This window comes from Alnus glutinosa, chromosome 14 (assembly GCF_958979055.1).
Source record: "Alnus glutinosa chromosome 14, dhAlnGlut1.1, whole genome shotgun sequence".
NCBI classification, from domain to species: Eukaryota; Viridiplantae; Streptophyta; class Magnoliopsida; order Fagales; family Betulaceae; genus Alnus; species Alnus glutinosa.
The window spans coordinates 25,174,160-25,181,572 of NC_084899.1; positions in this window are offsets into that span (position 1 = coordinate 25,174,160).

A 7,413-nucleotide genomic window follows, 5' to 3' on the forward strand; every position below is an offset into this window, starting at 1 on the left:
CAGTCAGGTATGCAATTTTGACCATAGTCAAATTCTGTCTAAATTAATTTTTTCGCTAATTTATTTTCACTGATCACTTGAGCGTTGCAGCGAATTCACCTGTTCCTACTTGTAAATCCCTCTCTCTCTCTCTCTCGTAGATCCCTTTGAAGGAGGCTTGAAATCACTCTACAAAGTTCATTGCATCAAAAGTTTTCTCTGAGTTTACGCGCATATGCTTGACAGCAACTTGTAAGGAACCTGCGTTTCTTTTCCAAAAAGCTGGCCGGAACTGAATGTTGTTTATGATGGTGGCATGAGGCATCGATCTCCATAATCTCGGAATATGTTCTCTAATTAATTATGCTTATTCCATCTAGGTAAGCCACGAGATTGCGTTTCCCAATTATTTTTCACACAGATAATCCAGCCTATATGTCATGATGTTAGTCTGCTCATGACTCGGGCTTCATAATTTATTATTATTTTTTTTAAAAAAAAAATTACTTCTTTAAGCCGGAGTCTTGAGACTGCAATGGTTACTTAGTGTTAATATTTTATGGTTAAATTTAATATTGTTGTATTTGTTTTTTTGTTTTTTTTTTAATAATTGCACTATCAGTATTGGGATTGACTTAAATTACGAACACTTTATATGGTACAAAAAGTTCGTAGATGATCCTTATGGTAAACTATAATTACGAATTACTTTCTAAATCTGTTTTTCGTCCATCAAGTTAACAGAATCTGTTAGTTTGTCACGCCATATAAATAGTGAGACAATCTCTAAATATCATTTGTATTGTAATCTACTAACAGACTTTGTTTACTTGATGAACAGAAAACGGGTTCAAGGAGTGATTTGTAATTTAGGCCAACCGTAGGGACTAGTAGTACAATTATCTTTTTTAAAAAAATAGTAATAAAAAGTGATTGATGTGATATAAAATTTTTTTTTAAAAAAAAAAAAAAATTGTATGAAAAAGTGGAAAAAAAAAAGTTTGTTTTGTACTAAAATTATTTAGTTAAATAATAATAAAAAATTAGTGATATTATATAAAAAGTAAAAAAATAAAAAATAATATTTTGAAGTTGTCAAGTTGATTTTTTTTTTTTTTTTGGATAAGTGAAAATTATGGGAGGGGTGAGGATGGTGATTATCAAACATAGCCAATGTCACATAATAAATATGTTGACAAACTATTTAAAAAATTTAAATAATGTGGCATCATTTATATATTGAGATTTCTAATAATTTTTTTAGCACATTGTGAAATAATCTATATGAAATCTATTTATTCAAATAAATTTTAGATTACTCGGCCACCTATTTGGACTGAAGGGTCCCATGTGAACTCTCTCACATGTCCGGGGGATCTTTATCCATCATTTACGAGTAATTATAAAAGTCTCTCATGTTTCACTCTCGTGTCCCTCTAAAAATGAGTTGGCTTCTAAAATCATCATTTAATCAAATTTCAATAATGATCAATCATAAGCAATTAATTATATATGTACATTAAGTGTCTATCAACAAATTAGGTGGCTTTTAAAAATCACCATTGTGCGTGTGATTGATCAAATGATGATTTTGATCAAATGATGAATTTAAAAGCTACCTTATTTTTTTATAAACACTTAATGTACATATAGAATTACTCATCACAAGTCCAATGGTAATTTTAAAAGCCACCTAATTTTTTTAGGGACACATGCAAGAGTAACACAAAAAAACCCTTCTAGTGTCACTTATCATTTACACCATCAGATACAACAACATTAAATTTGATCATTAAATAATTTCTTTTAATTTGAAGCGAAATGGTGGAGATCGATCAATATTGCATGTCCACTCTAAGTTTATATAATTTTCTGTACTTCTTTTTCGAATATCACACTTTATATCTATCACCCTCGTAATTAACCGTATTAATTCACACTATTATTTCATAGCATCGTGATTTTTGCCCTCTAATGGTGGAAACATAACCTTTTTTCTTTTTCTTTTTTTTCTTTTTTCGACATATCTACACAAGATGAGAGAAGGGGATTCGAATTAGTGACCTACACTTCATAAGGCGTGGTCCCCATCCGATTGAGCTACCCCTTAAGGATGGAAACAAAACCTTTTGCGTTGGTCTCGTATAGCTCGGATTCGATCGGAATTGTCATAGCATGAATCACCAATGGTTTAATATTGCTTATAGCTATATTTATTATTACGTTTCAATCTTCTTTTTAATGAAAATAATTGAAACTAATAAATACTTCCACTTATTCCTATATACTTTCACTACGTACGTACCCTAGCGACATATGGCCAGAAAAAGAAAAAACACTACACTGTTGATATCTTTATCACTTTGCTATGACTAACTTTTGGCGTTCTCAAGACATAAAATAATTAGAGCATTATTACCGTTAACTAAAACACACTTTTCTCTCTCCCCATTTCCTCCTCAAGAAAAACCCATAGAGCCTCCCCGTTGCATAACCGTTTTGCCGCGAAGGGAGGCCCACCTCCCTCCTTCTGGCTGTTTTTTTGTTCCTCTCAGTCTTTAGGACTGTAGAGTTTGGTTCCCCCCGGTTAAACCAGTGGTGGTTGTCTTGCCCCTAGCTCTTTTGGCTATGGTGGTTTTGTTTTGTTCTTGTTTTTCTTTCTGTTTCTGGCAGATGACTCTTCTTAAGAAGTCTAAGGTGGAGTGAGGCCGATTTTGGTGTTGTCGACGGCGTGTTCTGGTCGGATTTTCTTGGTTTTTTCTCTAATTTTTGAAGCTAGATCTACGCATGTCCGTCGACTTCTGATGGACACGCGCTACCCAGCCGAGGCCCCTGCCGTGTTCCGCCCTAGGTGCTGGAAGCTGCGGTCGTGCAGGTCCCCGGAGCTCGGCGCGTGGCCCTCACGCGCCAGGGCGTTTTTGTTTCCTATCTGCGCATGTAGGCCACGCTCCGCACTTTCTGGCCGTGCTTGGCGGCGTCTAAGGTCTCCGGCGTCGGTTCTTCAGCCGGGTGCGTCCGGATGCGGTGCGTGTTCTACACGCGTCGTCACTCCGACGAAGCAGCCTCCATACTCCAGTGCCGGCGACTTTTTTTAGGGTTTTCTGCATTTGTGTTGTATTTTTTCTTATTTCTATGTACAGTTTGCCTTTGTGTGGCTCAAGTTTTACTATAATATTTTAGTTGGGGGGCTTTATGTAATTTTAGTGAAATTTGAGATTCTGCTTGGCAGCTGTTTTTAAGCCAGATCCTCCTGGCTTAGAGTGTGAGGGGTCTGTCCCTCATTTCTCATCATGTACGCCTTCGGGCTGTTTTATCTATGGGTAGCACATGCTTATCCGTTCGAAAAAAAATAATAATTAGAGCATTATTATCTAGATAATCAGTTGTTATTTTGGTTAGACCGTATGCTAAAATTGAAGCAAATGGAGCAACATTCGACTTAGTAATTTAGAGAAACATTTTGGTGAGTTGCTATAGTGTTCACCAAATGTAAAAACTAAGTGTTTTTTTTTTAAATAAATAAATAAAAAACTAATATTATTTCTCCTATCAATAAAGAATAACTAAATCCTTGATAAATAGTATCTAAATGGAATATTAAAAAGTGAAAGCTAAAATAGAGAGTCGGATATAAGTGCTTTGAAAAAGTTGGCAATTAAAATAGAAAACATGATTTTTTTTTTTTGATGAATAAAAGATTTTATAAGGCTCAACTCAGCAACCAATACACTCCAGTGAAAACTGGAAACAACTCCTGCATAGGGACAACAAACCCCTAGTTAGGAAACCAAGAGAGAGAAAAAAAACAACAACGACAACCCTACTGCTTCCAAGAACACAGTAAGCAACAGCATAATACAAAGACCACCAGAACCTGCTATTAGTAGACACAATCAACTAAAGCAATCATCCAAAAAATAAACACCCATCTACAAGATCAAAACAAAGAAATCAAACCCCCATCAATCCTCAAAGACACATAGGACTCACAACATCCCATCACTCCAGAAAATGCAGATTCCATTTAGCAACAAGGTTCATATACTTCCTGAAATGGCTGATCTTCCCTTTTGCTACAATCTTCGCTCGAGCTTCCCACCTAACACGAGTCAAAATTGTTTCCTTCGTGCGTGGAGTGTTATTGTGCAAAAGGTCGTTCCTCTGCTTCCATATATGGTGCATGGCCGTTCTTAGTTGGTGGAGCGATTTGTATAGAAAACATGATTTTCTTTTTAGCTAAAATAAATAGCAAATTTACTAGCCGGCTGGATGTAAATGCATATATACAATTTGTGAGCATTCTCATCGGGCTAGCCAAATGTTATTTTGGCTAGTCGATATGCTAAAATATGAACGAAATGAATTGCATCTAGCTCAGTAATTTACATAAATATTTGGTGAGCTACTACGGTACTAGTGCTCAACAAAGTTTGTGAGCATTGTTTGGTCAACAAATGAAAAAACAAACATTTTTTTTTAATCTCTATTATTGTCTCTCCACATAATAAATAACAATGAAATAATAACGAAATCATTGATCAAAAATATTTAAATGAAAGTAAAAAATTATAATAGAGAATCGAATATAAATAGTTTGAAAGCAGGGGGTGACAAATATTATTATTATTTTTTGAATTTCTGAATATTTCATTTCATTAATTGATCAAAGATCACGAGTATAAAATTATTACATTACAAAGCATAAAGTTCAACAAAATTATAGCCACATGCTATGAGATTACATAGTCATAGATACAAACAAAATTATTAAAATAAAATATTATTTATGACTTTCATCTTCCGCTAACCCATGTACAGAAAAAAGTTAAATAGCAAATATGCTCCGAGAATACTAGATCTAAGACAATGGTAACCAAATATCCTAAAAATTTATTTAAACCGACTATGACAGTCGACAGATAACCTCTCACACCAAACTATCAAGGCCGTAAGAGATAACTCCTCACACTCGACTAACATTCATCACATAAATCGCCCATGAGGGCATATAGAAAGAGAATAAAATTATTATTCAAGTCAAAAATACAACCAGCAAACAGCAACAGCGGCCAAGGAAGAGATGAATGGCAAATCACGGAAATAGATGGACGAATCCATAGTGGATAAGCAAAAATTGATGATTTGGTCGGAGAACACCTACAAACAAAAGAAAAAACCACAATGGGAGAGTGTGGGTAAGAGCGGGGAATAGAAAGGAAAGGGAGAGACAGATCTGCTCCTTCCTCCTTTAAGATATGTTTTCTCTAGGGTGAAGTCTATGGTCGGCTGCCAAATATAATATTTAAAGGTTGAATATAATCAAAATTAATATATTGGGTTTAATCCTTCACATAGGCTTACGATTTAACATGAAATCAAACGGACCCTTCAGTTTTAAAAAAGTATCATATATGGTACTTCTAGACAAATGATAAACACAATTGGTACTTTTGTCCAATAATTTAACTGCGCAACACATCAAACCATTCAATGACTGTCATGTGTCCTATATGCTTCATAAGTATTATTTAAAAATAAAAGAAGATAAACAATTATATATATATAGAACACTTGTCAAATTGTAATTGGACTTGACGTGACACACTGTTAAATTATTGGACGGAAATACCAAATATGTTTATAAAATGTCCACATGTATTGTATGCAATAGTTTAGAACTGAAGAGTCTGTTTGATTTCGCATTAAACCAAAGATACTAAAAAGTAAGTCGACTTTTAATTCTTTTTTTATTTTTTAGTTATTTTTTAAGACACCCTTAATTTATTTTATTTTTTAACACAGTGCCTTATTCTTCTTCATTTATGAGAAATACTCCCTAAAGGAGTTATACAATCACAGAAAAATGATACAATAACAAAGCACGAAATACAATCACAACGCCCAAAATTGAGAAACAGAGTCCGAAAGGCCATCGTAGTGAACTAGAGGTACATATTCTCTAACCACAAAATAAAGAAAAAACTGACTTAAATCAGCTACCAAAAAGTAGACTGTGAACACAAACAAGAATATACAAACAAAAAGCAAATAGAAAACTCAGCATATAGGCTCCAAGAAAGAAACGATGGCTGGAGTTGGCGTGTGTAAAGCATGCGCCTTCTTTGGGAACCCCCTTAGCAATTGACGACCTTTACGAGCTTAGATCGGCACCTTCCGATACTGGAGAAAACAACTGTAGTCCACACGCACATGAAATATAAGATCTAAACCGCCGGTGCGTGCGTGTTAAACACTGACCAGAGACGAACCGCATGACCTCATTAAGTGACCATCCTAACCATAAAAGGCTGAGTACCGCACCTTGACAATTCTTGTTGGGGAAAATCCAGCCGAGGATAAAAGATCTAACTTTGAACATATCTCCACTAGAAATCTACTAACACCCACCGTTCTTCACGAGCCAGCATGTGAAAATCACTGCTTGCAACAAGAAAACTACAGAAAAAAAAATAAAAATCCAACAACCTTCATCGGTTTAAGCACCGGGAGGATAAAAAACTCCAACAGCCTAAAGGTTTGGAGACAAAAACCACTATTGCCCTAAAGGCCATGAGGAAACCACTAGCACTAGGAGGAGGAGACGCAAAGCCTCCTCTCGATGAACGAAGCTCTCAGATTTTTCTCTCTCTAGACATCCTTAATTATTTATATGCATTTAATAGCCGATCAAGGTTGGCATACCGAATATATGTGAAAAATGTGATCTTAAATGACCTCTCTCAACGCCACACTAAATATTAACAATTTATAAATCATATAAGTCCATTTTATCTGTTTAAAGAATTGCAAAAAATATTTGAAATTAATATTTAAATCAAAGACTCACGTTTTTTTTTTTTTTTTTTTTTGGGATCAGAGGGGACTCCACGATGTTGTTTGGCTGAAATTACTACAACAGTCAACAACGACCCTCTTTTGCTCCGGAACTGCGATATTCGCGCTACCTTGTCTCTTGACCATCTACACTTTGCATATGGAAAGGTCATCATGTTTTTCTCTGATCATCTGAGATGGAATGAGACACATTACACTCGATCGGGACCGTCCATCCAGCAAATAAAATTAAAATGGATTCCTTGTCTTTCACAAACAATTCCGAGTTTTCATTACCACATTTATTACATTTCCAACACCCACCAATAATTTCGGAATCGATCAAAATCCAAATTAAATGGTAAAAACACTAAAGGGAATTTAGGAGGCAAATTTTTAGGTAATAATTTTCAGAATCCATCAAAATCCAAATTGATAGGCAACAAATTAAATGGTAATATTTTCTTAAATCGGAAACAAATCAATCCCACGTGTTTCACCGCGCCAGGGACATTTTGGTCAGAATGGATAACATGGCAGGCTCCTCCCCTTCTTTTTCTCCTCCTCCTTTTTTTTTTTTTAGGATTTCAAACATAGGGC